General features: G+C 31.3%; 1 protein-coding gene across 3 annotated transcripts in view; it reads left to right on the top strand.

Annotated features, from left to right (window-relative positions):
• Window positions 1-16122, top strand: part of LOC143054569 (prostaglandin E2 receptor EP3 subtype-like) — a 68248-nt gene that overhangs the window by 27350 nt on the left and 24776 nt on the right. The window contains exon 1 of one of the 3 annotated variants that reach the window (XM_076227602.1): window positions 9390-9457. The exons of the other annotated variants lie outside the window; for them this stretch is intronic. The gene's annotated coding sequence lies outside the window, so the exon portion shown is untranslated. Of the gene's footprint in view, window positions 1-9389; window positions 9458-16122 lie in introns of those variants that run through there. 3 annotated transcript variants of the gene reach the window in all.

Genomic DNA, 16122 nt, shown 5'->3' with positions numbered 1-16122 from the left:
CATATCAGATTAAACCTAAAAAAAAATAGTTATATTATATATGATATATCAAGTAAGTTACACCTTTTTAAGCATATTTCTTCTTTTTCAGTCTGACCTTCTATTGAATGTAGATGAATTTGAACAAGAATACACTAATGATGACCTTTCAGAAATAGAGGAAGTACATCAGTTTGAAAAGGAAGAGTATGAGGATAACCTGGATTCTTTGGTCCAAACAGCAAATCTTTTGTATCAAACTTCAGAATTACTGTCTAATGACATTAATATGTCTGGAATTTTTGAATTGGATTTGCAACAGAATGATTTGGAAGACTCATTCAGTCATCTGCATATTGAGTCAGATGACACAGAAACATCCATTCCTACATTGGACAGTACAAGTTGTATATCATCACCAAGTCATTCACAAGCTTCAACTGTTTTAAAAACCTTTGGATTTGAGAAGTACAATGTCCCGCCTCTTCTTTGCAGACATCCACCACCAGCAACTGGAAGAGATGATGACATTCTCAAGCTCAGAGAAATTTTGGATGATGTGTTAATAAAGACTGGACGTATTAACATGTCATATGAAGGAAAGGATAGGATTTTGTTTGGACCAGACAACAAAATTGGGGCAAACCTATTACAGCTTCTCTCTCAAGACAACAAATATCGTCACTTTTTACCTGAATTTCCCCTTCTTCATTTACGCAAGTCAAAAATAAATACACTTTTCAGTGCCTATAAAGATGCTGGTTTATTGCAGCTTCTCATGTACATGTGAGATGATGAAAAGAAGGAATGGACAAAACTTATATCAATGGAACATATTGATGTTGCTACCAGATTTGTTAGACGTTTGTCACTTTCCTTTCATGTAGCATTTTTGTGTCGCTTCCTTCAATGCATTGATGATAAAGATGCTGAGTCTGTCTTAGATATGCTGGAAAGTGGTCAAATATCATCAGAGACTTGGCACAAACAACTTAGTGAATTTATGGACGCTGGGAGTTCAAAAAATTCAATATTTAGATTGCACATGGAAATGATGCAGCATTGTGATGAAGTGGTTGCAGTTTATTTGGCAGAACGTTTAGGAGGATTTGATGGATACAATCTACTTTTAGGTGCCGTAGAGTCATCATTGTTATTTTCGTTTTTAAATGGTGCATCTTCATATGGTCCATTTTGTGTACGACTGCTACTTGAGCATTTTAGTGCAGGTCATTTTCACCAGTGTATGAAGAAAACACTTTATTCAACACCAATTGGAAATACTTCAACCAATTTTGCCAGTGATTCAAAGAGGGAAATGGATCATCAAGATGTTATACGCGGATTTAGATCTGGTTCTACACTTCCCGCTGTAACTAGTAGAATGTCTCTGATAGATTCATTAAATGAAACACACCAAAGAAGAACAATTGACAGAGAGAAAAGTTCTGATAATGGACCCAATGAAACCAATCAATCTGATGTTGAATGGAAATTAACAGAAGTTGATCTAAACCACATCATACCAACAGCCTCATTGATATTACGTAGAGGAGGATTAAACTTAGAAGAAAACACAATGCCTGAAAATGTCTACAATACTAAAAAGTTGTTTCTGCCCCCTGCAATTTTAGATGAAATCACATTTGATGTTGGAAAGTATCTTGTAAAAAGATTTCTCGTAAATAATCAGCTATTGGGGATGAAAACAGATGACATGCCTGACATAAGAAATTTCAAGGGGCCACCAACTCTTTTATCAAAAGCCAAAAGGAGCAAAGGCATTACCTTAAAAAGGACATCAGAAAAAACAACAACAATAACAAAATCTGAAAGAGAACTTAAAGAAGAGAAAAGAAGTAAGACTCTTAAGAAGGAAAACCAAATGGCTGACTTGCTGAGTTCAGAGATGAATATGTGTCAGTCACTAGTAAAACCTGACTGCTCAAAGCCAAAAGTGATGAAGTCTAAAGGTATTCAAGAGGCATTAATTTCAATGCTTGCTGATCTAAAGAGCGAAAAGAAAGATTTGATAACACTTGGTACTAATACAATACCAAATACCATATCAACTTCAATTCAAATGGCAACAGTAGAATTTGCAGGTGTAAAGTTTAAGGCTAAAGTGTCTACAGGAATCCAGTACATCAGATATGTCCAAAATGCTGTTTTAAAGAATATAGTACAAAGCTTGCCAAATCTAGAAAGAGTTGTTTTATGCGAAGAAAAATATTCATTCACACCTGACCATTTTAAAGCCGCTACTCATCAACAAAGAAAAGCTAAGGAGAAACTAACAATATCACATCTTAGAGATCCAGATGCTGCCATAAATGCTGCAACTTTCAGGAAAGATGACATTATAACCACAAGAGAAGGGAAAAGTCTGATAAGTAAGTTTTTGGCGGCAAATGCTGTAGACCTGCGAATAGATGCTAATGTTATACTCGACATAGATAGCGAATTGAATCTACAGAGAATACAATGCCATCATGGGGAACATTGTACCTGTGAGTATTACACAACACCAATAAGGTGTATCTTTAAAAAAATCACAGCAACAACCAACTGTTCAGGATTTAATCACTGTCTCCCAAAGAAAGGGAGAGGCAGAAATGGCCCAGATAGATTGGCTTCTTGGTGAACAATCGAAACTATCTCCCTCCATGTCAGCTTGTAGCATACTAACATCAGGTGATATTGATGCAATTCCGATACATCTTTATTCATTATCCAAGAAGTGGCCACAAGTAAATGGAAGATACAGTCACACTGTTTCTGTGATTTTACAAAAGCCACACAAAAAAATGGACATATATAATCTTACAGACATGATGGAAATCTTAGAAAGTAGTTTTAAAAATGAGGATGATATTGTGAAAAAAGTATCCATCGTCCTTTGTATGGGAGGCAATGATTTTATCCCAAAATTCCATAATATTTCACATAAGAAGATGCTAAGTTTATTTATGTCAAATGAACATTTTCGCCTGAACTTGTTTGAGAAATCTGAGAAAAATATCCACCAACTTAATACAACAGTGTACAAAGATTTTGTCAAAACCTTATTTTCTTCTATGTCTAATATTCAAGATTCTTTTGAAGAAGTAAGACACAACTCAATGTTTTGCAAACAGCGGAAAACCAAAAACCAGATGGACACAAACTTACTTCGGAATGCAAAACTGTGGCTGCCCCCTGAATCTTGTTTAGATAGAATGGCAGAGCTGGTTAATTTGCAAATTGAATATTTGGAAACTACTGGAGATTCAATGGCAAAATTGCCAAACTTTTTAGAAAAGGACTGTTTGAAAATGACAGAAACAGGTGAAGTTGAGTACCATTTTGGACCTCTAGCCCGGGAAAACATTGAACATTTGTTAGGAAACCATAAAAGACAAATGAAGGAAACACCACAGAAAGGAAAGAGAAAGAAAAAAATGCTTACATCAACGCCATCTAAGGCTAATACTTCATCTAAATAAATGCATATGATGATGACAATTGTTGACTCTATGAAACTGACATTATTAAAATACTATGCTTATTTGTAATGAAGAATTGTTTTTCCAATTTGAAGGACGTGCAAAAATCTAGTGTACATTTTGGACAAAATCATATTTCACAAAAGTAAATGCAACATTCTTGTGTATATTTTAGACAAAACCATTTTTTATCGAAGTTAATGTTTAATTCGTGTGCAAGTTTTATACAAAATATCAGCAGCAAATTCGAACAGATATTAGAAAATAAATAAATTATTTCATTTTCTTTATCATTTTTCTCTTTTTGTTTTCTGTGTTTCAGTTTTCACTGAAGTTATTATGTATGTTTGTGTTTTTTATACCTGCACTTAAAGATTCATGTCTTTAGTGTAAAGATTTTCAGCAACTTTTTATCACAAATAAATGGTATGTTTGTCAGTAAATATATTTTTGTAAAGCCTTGATGATATTTTCTTGAAAGATATATTTCTATATAATCTTTTTAAAAATGCATATATATAGTTTTCTGTTAAACTGTCTGAAATATACATATTTAATAAAGTTTATTTTTCACATTCACTTTTTAAATCTGATTACAACAGTGTATTTAAAATTAGAGATCTTTTACCCCCCCCCCCTTTTTTTTCTTTTCTTTTCTACGTTAACCTTTGTATTGTAAAGAAAATATCTGATTCAGAGTTAAAATCTATTTTTATCTCTGATCATGTTTCATCGAATGAAGCTGTGTACCTAGCAGCATGGGTTAATATAAATGACATGTTAATTTGAAATTATGCAGTTAACTGATAAAAATACTGATAAGGTGCCTAGTCAAAACGACAAGGTTTCACTGGCTTATTTTAGAGAGTGCACGTATAAATATAAAAGTAAAAGCAAGTTTAACCATAGAACTTACTACGAGGTTGTTAAGCTTTTTGGATCGAATTGCAATCCACAAACCGGTGGTAGTAAAACAATAAGAAAATGTAAAAACAATTTAAAACAAAAATATCCCTTAGACATTTGTCTTTAGAAATGTTTACTTCTTTTTAAGACATTTGTTAGTGAGAGAAACATTTTGATTTTATATACAATTCTCCCCTCTGGTGTTTAATAGATTATCGAAAATTTTACAATGGATGATGTTTTTGTCATTTGTCTGTCAAAAGCTGTTTTCTCAAAGTATTATCAAATCATAATTAATATCAGTTGAAATTGGTTCGACAATTATTTTGTTTTTCTTTTGGCTTTTTTTTCAAATATTGCGACATCGAAAAAGATAATTGGCATATGACAGCATATATGTACTTTGATATACATTTGATATTTAAAATATAGCCTGTTGGCATGCACTCAGATGCTTATGATTAAAACCATTTAATAAGTGGGATTTTCTCCTCTAATTACGTTTTCTTGTTATAGCTTCTACAAAACAATGATGGTGTAGACACATTATTTGATTGTACGCTATATCCTTCAATTTTATAAAATTTTAACCAAAGGGATCTTAACGGTGTTATCAATTTAATAATAAGGAGACGATGATTGCCTATGAAAATACTATTAAATTATAAGCCTGTTACTTTTGATAACTACTATTATTTACAAAAGACCAAAGAACAAGCTAGGACGTGAGCACCCAAAGTGCACAGTTGATCGCATGGCTCACCAACAATGAGCAAAATCTATAACGTGTATACGCTATAAGAGATTTGAGAAAGAAAACAGAAAGAGATACATTTCAAAATACGGCCAAGTTTACGCTAAAAAACAAAACGAAAGAAAGTTTTTTGGCCGACAGCAGCCGATGACATGCATTAAAGCATAATATGCTCTTGTGACAGGATCAAAGAAAATGTGATTTCATTGTAAACATATTTGTTGACATCCTGCGTTTATTTCCTATATTTTACGGAAGTGTTACACCACAAATTACAAGATCTTGAATCTTTAAATTTTAAAAGTCCATGCATTACCTAGAAATCGGGTTAGACTCACCAGAAAAGTGCTAAGCACAGAAGGAATAAAACACGATGTATCGATTTAAAATGACCCATACTTACTAAAAGCCGAATTCAATTCATTTAAAAACATGTTTTCCTAGAATAAAATGCCACATGTTCAGAAGTCACCGACCAGTAAGAAATTTTCCAAACATATTTTATTTTGTAGCTTTTTTTATTTGAACTTTCTAATCAGGTGAAGTAATTATTTATATACAAGGAATTATAATACCATGTGAAACTTTTTATAAACTACCTTCATTTATGTTCTTTTAAACAATTAGTGGTTTCTCTGGCGATTATAATTGTATGAAGTAGCAACAGCTGATCATTTGTTCTACAGTTCATTTCTCGGTACAAAGATTATATGTAATCTATTTAATCCTTAATTTTTGATAGTTGCACAAGAGTACACTAACTTTTAAGTGCTTCAGTTGTCAATTTTATTTACTATGGCATTTGATAGTCTCAGTTCATAAATATTAAACATGTTAAAAACGTTAATTGAAACTTTGTGTTACCTGTATCAATTAAAACTACAGATAGTTATGAAGAACCATTGATTAGGTGTCCTTACTTATTAGGGACTTAAAGAACTAATAATGACAGCAATTGGGTGTAAGCAACAGTAGGTTACCAATGTTCAAATCTCGATTAGTCGATTAGGAAAACAAATAAAGATAATAATAACCAATGGAATCGTTGGAACTCTAAAAACAACGAAATCAAGTACGTTAGGGACAAGCATCACTTCATAATCACTTGCTATAAATGCAGAATCCTCCATGGCAATCCACACACAGTCAAATGGTCACAATTGGGAAAAGAACAGAATCACTAAAATTACAGATTAAACTAATATTCAGAATACACAAACAAGTGGGCCAATGAGGGTGCACAATCATTTCCTTTCACATATCCATCTACCAAATTAAACAAGTAAGCGGTCAAATTTCAACATATGCATTACAGTTTTACACATTGTTCTTACAGAAAACCTAAGATAGAGCAAATTTTTTAAATTTTTTATTCATGTGCGATCCTTAGCAATACATATCTGCAGTCCAAAATATCAAGACAAATGGAAACGTTGTAGTTTAATTGGAGTATATTTATTTCTTATAGAATTGAACATGTTATATATCTATTTTTCTGACCATTTAAGATACCTATTTCAAATCAATTTCTAAACTAATTATTTTTTCCAGATAAATCAGCATAGCTTAATATCTTTATTTCATTGAACATCAACAGAGGTATTAGATAATAATTAACAAACATAATTCCCTTGTCCATGATAGAAATCTACAACAGTCCCAACAGACAATATCGTGACCATATTTGTGATAATGACTGGATTAATAAATAATGAAGTTATTTCGAATCGGTATCAGGTAAAACAATAGATTGTTCAACTGATATGGTATAAACTTGATACACAGTTCTACGAAAGGGAATAAGAAATGGGGATTGCCGTTTTAACAATTGGTATTCAGATTATTAATTTTATTTTGTAACAAACAGCAGTTGATCAATAATTGAAGCTGGTATTACACTAATTTGCTTTCAATAAAAAAAGTATGAATATTAGAAATTCATAATGAAAGGTTAAGATCCTTTTTAGTGCATATCAATAAGCCAAAACATTTGATTTGACACTGATAATGTCAACTAACTGACAAAATTCTTTAGAGATATTTGACTGGGTTTGATAATCAAAAGTAATCAGTCTTTCAGATGTTTATTTGTACATTTAATAATGTGTTGTTTCTTTCACGTAAGCTTTCTGTGTTATATTCTCTACGAAACACATCTGTTTGTAAAGCTCGTTCAAATAAATTTTATATTTTCCTACATTGTACAAATATTGCATATAATTCCTTTATGACCTTCATAGCAGTGTAGAATTCCTTTATGACCTTCATAGCAGTGTAGAAGTCATGTTAGGTTATTGATAGATACAGAAACTTTTTTCGAGACGAGTTTAATATCATTGAACATTGTAATTTGTTTAAATAGTTTGTATTGTCAAGATGATAATTAAGTATGCTTCATGATGTAATCATTTATTATGACGTAAGAAACATTTTAAGTAAATTACCAAATGACTATATCATAATAATCAAAATAACCCTTTTGTACAACCATGCCCACTGAGGAATTCCGCGAGATAAATGCAACATGTTCCTTGAACAGCTTTGAATTTGAATTACTGTAAAGTTCATTCAAATTTTAGGATTGATAGTACGTTTAACTTTGATAGTTTATGCTTCAGGTTAAGTGGACACTTTATGTTAAATATGTCCAGGGCGAGAACAAAATTAAAACCACTAATCAAGTAATGAGGTTCTACAAAGTAGGTCGATTGAAATGAAAGACAGGATTTTTAGGCCAGCTACTGGTAATTGTTTTACTTTTTTTCACAAGAACTATGTACTTCACCAAGCGAGTATATAATTATATGCTTTAATTAGCTATCAAAGGTACCAGGATTATAATTTAGTACGTCAGACGCGCGTTTCGTGTACATAAGACTCATCAGTGACGCTCATATCAAAATATTTATAAAGCCAAACTAGTACAAAGTTGAAGAGCATTGAGGATCCAAAATTCCAAAAGTTGTGCCAAATACGGCTAAGGTAATCTATGCCTGGGACAAGAAAATCCTTAGTTTTTGAAAAATTCAAAGTTTTGTAAACAGAATATTTATAAAAATGACCACATTATTGATATTCATGCCAACACCGAAGTGTTGACAACTGGTCTGGTGATACCCTCGGGGACGAAACGTCCACCAGCAGTGGATATTTATAACGGTGTGTCGTGTAATTAAATTTTCCGTGTACATATGGCTTCTTGGTCTTTTCGGTCCGGCAGTTAGACTATAATCTAACTCCGCTCGGATGTGCTCAGTAAATACATACGCAAACATAATACATATTTTGAAAATATATACATACTTAAAGCTCACCAATAATGTCAAGGCGTCTGGAATTGTCCGCTATTGTACGACACAAAGTTGAATAAAACAATTACTGATAATAGATACCGGCATTAGAACAAGGACATGATTTACCTTAAAGCAAAATTTATTTCTAAGTATTGATATGATTATCTTAATATTCTTCTCTAACTTTATTATACTTCAAATAATTGTTTTGGTTTTTTTTTTATTTGCAATGGATATACTTAACATGTTCACATACACTCATATTTCCAAAGTTGACATGATTATAAGTAGTTTTGATAAAGGATAACAATGGGGAGCGAAAAAAACAAGATCAAAATCAGTCTAAGTGATAACACGGTTTACATATTTTTGTTCTCTAACCTCTTTAATGATACTTTTAAGTGTCCAGTGCTTGTCACTGAGCGACACTGAAGATGAAATGCATATGATTTCAACTCGCATCAATACTGGTACCAGATAATCAACATCATTTGAAATAGCAAGTTACATATTAAGATATTATTAATAAATTATTCTAGGTCAGAAAAGTACTAAGTGATATATATATATATATATATATACACACATATATTTACATTGCAAATAATATTAAATTCTTGTCAAAGCAAAATATGTTAACAAATAAAATATCAAAGCTGAGAAGGCGGATGTTATATCCTATCTTATTAAAATGAATAGTAGAAGCTGTTCATTCTGTTAGAAAGAAAATGCATGATTAGTAAAAAACATTTGAATTATGATACAAAACTAAACTTGCATTGTTTATCCTTCTTTAAAGATATTACATTTAAAAACTAAATAAAAGCTTAAGTAAGTATAAGTAATGATTTTGTTTACATCATTTCTATATCCAATTGATTATGTTAAATAACTTCATAAGATTGCCTTGCCTAAGCGTCAGTCATCTATAAAACGTGAAACATTGATTCTTTAATCGTATACAAATGGTCATATAGCATGAGTAGGAATTTGGTTGATATTAAGTTTAGTATTCTGACATGATTTTATTTCGCAAAAAGGTAAGTGAAAAAATTATTCCAGCAAGCTATACATGATTCAAAATGTGTGAAGTGGTCGTTGGTATAGAAGGCTGCTGCAGCTAGTTTTTAATTATTTCCTGTTTTGGTGTTGTCTTTTGAACATCCCAGTGCTGGAGCAGCATTCTTGATTTGAATAGTTTTGCATTGTAGTCGAATTCCCTAACAAAAGAGATTTCTGTTTATAAAAACCCTAACTTTCAAGTTTCATTATTAACATATACAATTTCAATATATTTAAGCATAGCTATCAATAAAAATGAAAAATACAAAAATACAGTCGATATAATGTTTATGTTATCCTTGACCTCTCAAACGTGTTTTAAATAAAATCTTGATCAAGCAATTCTACGGAATTATTTTTTGGGAGGGAGAGTAATGAGTGTTTATTTAATGATAAGTGTAGTAATTCAGCAACCTTTCATGTAATAGATTATCCTCGTGTCACCTGGATATTTTAAATGACTTGTTATTTTGTTGTTGTTGACAAATGAAAATGGTATTTAAAGATGGAAGCACTTTTTCGTTAAGGTATGATATTTTAATTTTGTTAATCAAATTTATTGTAAATCAGACATACCGAATATGCTCTAAACGAAACGTTTCACACTGAAAACGCTAGATGAAACACAATTTGACAAGGCTAATATGCATAAAATCTTTGGACATAAAATAACAAAAATCGAACAAAAAGTTATCAAAGGTACCAGGATTATAATTTAGTAAGCCAGACGCGCGTTTCGTCTACATAAGACTCATCAGTGACACTCATATCAAAATAGTTATAAACCAAACAAATACAAAGTTGAAGAGCATTGAGGATCCAAAATTCCAAAAAAATGTGCCAAATACGTGTAAGGTAATCTATGCCTGGGATATGAAAATCATTAGTTTTTCAAAAAATTCAAAGTTTTTTAAAACAGGAAATTTATAAAAATGACCACATAATTGATATTCGTGTCAACACCAAAGTGCTGACTACTGGTCTGGTGATACCCTCGGGGACGAAACGTCCAACAGCAGAGGCATCGACGCAGTGTTGTTAATAGTTATCAAAGGTACCAGGATTATAAGTTAGTACGCCAGACGCGCGTTTCGTCTACATAAGACTCATCAGTGATGCTCATATCAAAATAGTTGTAAACCAAACAAATACAAAGTTGAAGAGCATTGAGGATCCAAAATTCCAAAAAGTTGTGCCAAATTCGGCTAAGGTAATCTATGCCTGGGATAAGAAAATCCTTAGTTTTTCAAAAAATTCAAAGTTTTGTAAACAGGAAATTTATAAAAATGACCACATAATTGATATTCATGTCAACACCAAAGTGCTGACTACTGGGCTGTTGATACCCTCGGGGACGAAACGTCCACCAGCAGAGGCATCGACCCAGTGGTGTAAATAGTTATCAAAGGTACCAGGATTATAATTTATTACGCCAGACGCGCGTTTCGTCTACATAAGACTCATCAGTGACGATCATATCAAAAAGTAGACCCCGTATATGAATTGTCATACATCAACAAAGCAAAACAGGTCAACTTAGGATCCATCAAAGAGTCATAATAATTGTGCTAAATGGGGATAAAAAGGGGCGCATGATACCAGACGGACATTTAAGCTCATCAATCGAAAATAGAATGACAGTGCCATGGCTAAAAATGAAAATGACAAACAGAAAATATAACACAATACACACCATACAAAAAATAAAGACTAAGTAACACGAATCCAACCAAATCTGTGTCATAATAAGAAACCCATCATATTTATCTGAAACAACAGCGATATGACAACTGTCCTGTTGGGAATTGTTCTGCTCCAAGAGTGTATATTAATTGAATATCCAATATTGACAGATGACTTATTTATCCCTATTTATTATAGGACAGCCTATATCAATATCATAATATATTCAATATTTATACCGGCGAATAAATGGCTATCACGCGAGTGTTATATGAATATCCATGTCCCTTCTCTAGAGAACGTATATTACCTTAGTTAATACAATGTAAGATGACTTTAACTCTTCGAGATTTGAATTATTGTTTTTCTGAAAGTAAGATCGTGTTTATAAAGAGATGTAATTGGAATTATTTCTGTGACATTTAAGATTTAATTTGATTATTTTACTCAGAAATAATGTTTATTTAACTTGACAAGAGAAGAAAATAGAGTTTTTAGACGCAAAACGGTCATCTAAATAACATACAAACGATTCTGATTACACTTCAAGGCTCATAGGCTGCATAAGAGGTTTTTTAATTGGTGAAACAAAACACATTAAATCATTTTAATTTATTTATCATTGGGGAATCTTTAGACAACACATTTCAACTTCTCTCTGTACATTTAGTTGTAAATTATTCAGGTTTTACACTTTATAGGAGGTAGGATATGAATAAATATCCTTCTATGAAAAAGTATTTATATAGGTTATATTTAACGTTTTCAGTTATTATCAGCTGGTTTTTAGTATTTTTGTTTCGGAGAGTTGCTGCCTCATTGCCGTTTTTAGATATGCTTTTGTTTATTCATTCAGGTAACAGAGCTCAGCATTATCTTTAAATTTTACCATTTGTAAATATATATAACTAAGATTAAGTAGAACTACTTATAAGATAATTGAATCAGTCTGTATTTCCAACTTCCCATGAACATCTAATTTCTGTTTATCTCATATCATTTCCATTTATTTTAATGAAAATTGTCATTGTACACGTTATTTCCACTTGAGTTTTATTCCTAATGATAAGCTACGTTTATTGTGGAAATAATTTCAAATGTTTTAGAAACTGCATGTTACAATGATTTCTGTCTGCTTTGGAATCTTAATTTATGAAAGGAGAGTCGACGATAAGACGCCAGGATTTATTAAATATTTGTGCGAAAAAATACATCTGATAAGTGAAATGAAGTACCATCTCTCGACGCAAGGTTATCTTGGAGGTCCCATTCTTTTTATTTTGCTTTTGCCCATTTGAATTGGGCTTCTCGATATTTATTAAATCATATCTTAATTTACTACGGGTTGTTTGTTGTTGTGTGTTTGTTTTGGTTTGTTTGGTTTTTGTTGTTGTTCTTTTTTTTTTTTTTTTTGTTTGTTTGGGGGGAGGGTATTTGGTTTTGTTTCTGTCTTATAAAGGAAGAACGCATGTGCTGCAGATGAAATGATATTTACTTACATTGCCGACCTTGCGACGCCATTATGGGTTGTGAAACGTTCCACTAATAGTAGTAATACTTACATTGACCAATAGCCCAACAATATTGGATTATAAGTGGACCTAGGTGGATGTATAAATTGTGCAGAAGAAAATCACACAATTCTTCTTCGTCTTTTTGTTGACAATGGCATGCATTTTTCGGCTTCTCATAGTCCTCATATAGATGTTACAATTGTAAAACATTGTTTTCAAATGCATTTGATGATTTAACTCATAACTAATGTGGTCTTTTTTAACAATATATCAATGATATAAATATGTCAGATATTCTTAGTAGTCATGGAATTGTATGGATTTCGGGTCCATCCTATCTGAAAATATCACTTAAATAATTAATTATTTGTGAAAATTCTCAAAAAGCATGTGCTTTCTTCCCAGAGAAAATCGTTGATACTGATTATTGTTTATTCTATTGAACACAAACATTGTCTTTTTGTATTGTTGTAGACTTATGCATGTTTAAAAGAGAATTTTGTATCTTGCATTATGAATTGCATTTCTTACTTAACGCTACAATCCGTTTTGGCAACAAGTGATTACACATCATTTATAATCCGTATTTATTCTTGTTTTATCTCACTTCTTAATGCCAAGCCAAACTGAGCTATCTGTCCTTTTTTATGCTTTGGCTTTGTTGAAAAATCATGATCATCTTTATCCTTTTTACTTAAGTGATCATCGATATTGTAAAAAAAAACTTAATATTTACTCTCTTTTTATATCTCCTTTTATTCATTTAAGATATATCTGTATTATTTGGAAAAAAATATATCGATAAGTATTTATCTTTTTTGTTTATAATAATCATTTTGATGCAGATATATATATAGAATGAAATTCAAAACAGTGTGGCTGTGGCCATTGATTGACACATTAAATTCATCCATTGACTGGGACAATTTAGGTGAACGTTTGTATGTAACGACCACTGCTCACTATGTACTTTTTAAAGACACTTAAACTATGGGATCACCAAAGGTTCTCAACACCTAAATAAAGTAATTCAAAAAATTAATCAGAAATAACACGATGTTTTGATTTATATCAATTATATAAATCAAAACATAAAGGTTATTCCTGATTAATTTTTCGAATTATTTTATAATTAAAGGCGTTAAGAAACCTTTGGTGACCCCACAGTTTAAATGTCTATCGTAGGTACGTCGTGAACAGTGGTCGTTACAGACAAACGTTCACGTAAATTGTCCCAGTCAATGAATGAGTTTAATGTGTCAATCAATGGCCACAGCCACACCGTTTTGAATTTCATTCTATATGTTATCGTTGCCTTATAATGTGTTATAAGATATTTTCCATCCCTTTGTATATATTTCACTGAAATAATTCCTATCGATGAAAAATCAGTAAAAGAAAATGTGTTTTCAAGATACCACCTCTTTGTATCACTGGATGGATTACAATCGACGAAGCAGAAGATTGTTTTCATTCCGAAATGAATAGTTATTTAATAAAAAGAAATCCAGACATGACAAGTTGAATGGATTAAAGTTTTAGGTTAGATTCAAAAATGTAAAACGCATAGGGAATAACATAAATGACCGGCCTAAAATTAAATTAAAACAGCATGCAATGTCAACCTTGCGATAGTTGAAAATAACATAATCCAGATTTTTAAATTCATCTCAATAAAATCTTTGGCTTTGACATAAATGGTAACGTTAATACTTGAGACAGTTGGGAATAGTTTGTCAACTTCCCTGAAAGACTAATAATTGAGTTATTTTGTACTTGTGCCAAAGTTTTGATTCCCAAAGTATGTGACATATCTGTACAATTTGTTTATGTTTGTCCGCAATAATTGATATCGTTCATTATATATAATTACTTTATATAACTCATAATTATAAAATATGAATTATGTCATACCGTCGGTCAATCTAATTAAAAACCTATCTCTCAGAGCTCCCGTTTTCTGATATGTCGCGTGGGAGATCTAACGAAACCGGCTTTTAGTTTATAAGATAAGATAAGATAAGATAAGATAAGATAAGATAAGAATTTTATTAATCTAATCAGGAACCCATAAAGGGCATCATTTTACAACACAATATGATTGGAAAAAGCAAAACAGAAAACAAATACCATACTATAACGTTATGGACAGGATCAGAGCCTAACACAATATGTGTTTTATATAACTATTATATTAAAATGTTATAACAATAAAATATTATATTATTTCATATATTTTGTTTACATTTGGATCTTATTTCTAAACCTTTAATAATGTAATTTCCTAGGCACATGAGAGTAGGTAAATGTTCATTTGTGAACAGCCAGAAATATTTCTTATCATTAGGTAGTTCTTTAAAATTAGTACAAAAAGTGATAACTTTATCAAATAATAATTTCCTCTGTTTATTATATAATGGACAATTTACTGTATATGACATATCTGTATAACATATACTAGAGTAGAAAAACTATCTTATAAATATATCATGTTCTATATCTAAAACTGAATAAATCACTCAAAATTTTAAGGACATCCAATGCCGTTTTCAAGAATTTTACGAACTTCTTATATGTTAATATCTTCAATGATGGATATTGGTTTGGAATGACATAATGAGAGATTGGTAAAATAAAAACAGACTCGAGGGTAAAATTCAGATATGTCCTTGGTGTAAACAATATTTTATTATGAATAATAATACAAGTACATTTTATACATATAAATACATAATTATATAATTCGTCCTAAACATCAGCCAAACAATGTTAGATCTGTACATTTGTTTTCGCAAATTGTTTGTTCTTCCCTCGCCAGGATTCGAACTACTGCTACTGAGATATCTTGACACCAAATATACACATTCACAATTAGGATTCCGAAACAAGTAGAGAAACAAGCAACAAGATATGTCCTTGAAAATATTAAAGAGAAAAACAGTTTTGTATATTATAGTGTCCATTAATTCAAAAAATTTAAACAAGGCGATATAAACTCGAAACTTTTGAAAATTTACAATCCTAACGAGTGGATTGATTGATTGTTGTTTGTTTTACGTTTAGTTACACTGAAATGTGTCATGCATATTCATGTAATTTTTCACCTTGCTTAAGAGTTGTTCAATGATCTTTCATTTGACTTCTGATAAAATGTGTTATAGGTAAACTCTAGGTAAAAAATCAAGTCCCTTTAAAAACAAATACAGTATTTTCAAAATAAGTGTCACAAAGCAAGGGCTTAGGCTCCTGGCGATGGACATAGACATGGTTAATTAATTTATTCTAATAATCGAAACACCTTGTGATCTATGGAGTTTGGATAGATTTGACAACGATTTATTGAAATAACTGTGTAACAATAATCCACAATTTGTCAATTCAATTCGTTGTCTGTTCATCTTGCTCTTAGACTGAGGAAATATTTCAGCAATCGGTTGGAAATATAA

Source organism: Mytilus galloprovincialis, chromosome 1 (genome assembly GCF_965363235.1).
Source record: "Mytilus galloprovincialis chromosome 1, xbMytGall1.hap1.1, whole genome shotgun sequence".
Classification (NCBI taxonomy): domain Eukaryota; kingdom Metazoa; phylum Mollusca; class Bivalvia; order Mytilida; family Mytilidae; genus Mytilus; species Mytilus galloprovincialis.
Note: the sequence above shows the minus strand (reverse complement) of the source record. Positions and strands in the feature narration are given on the sequence as shown.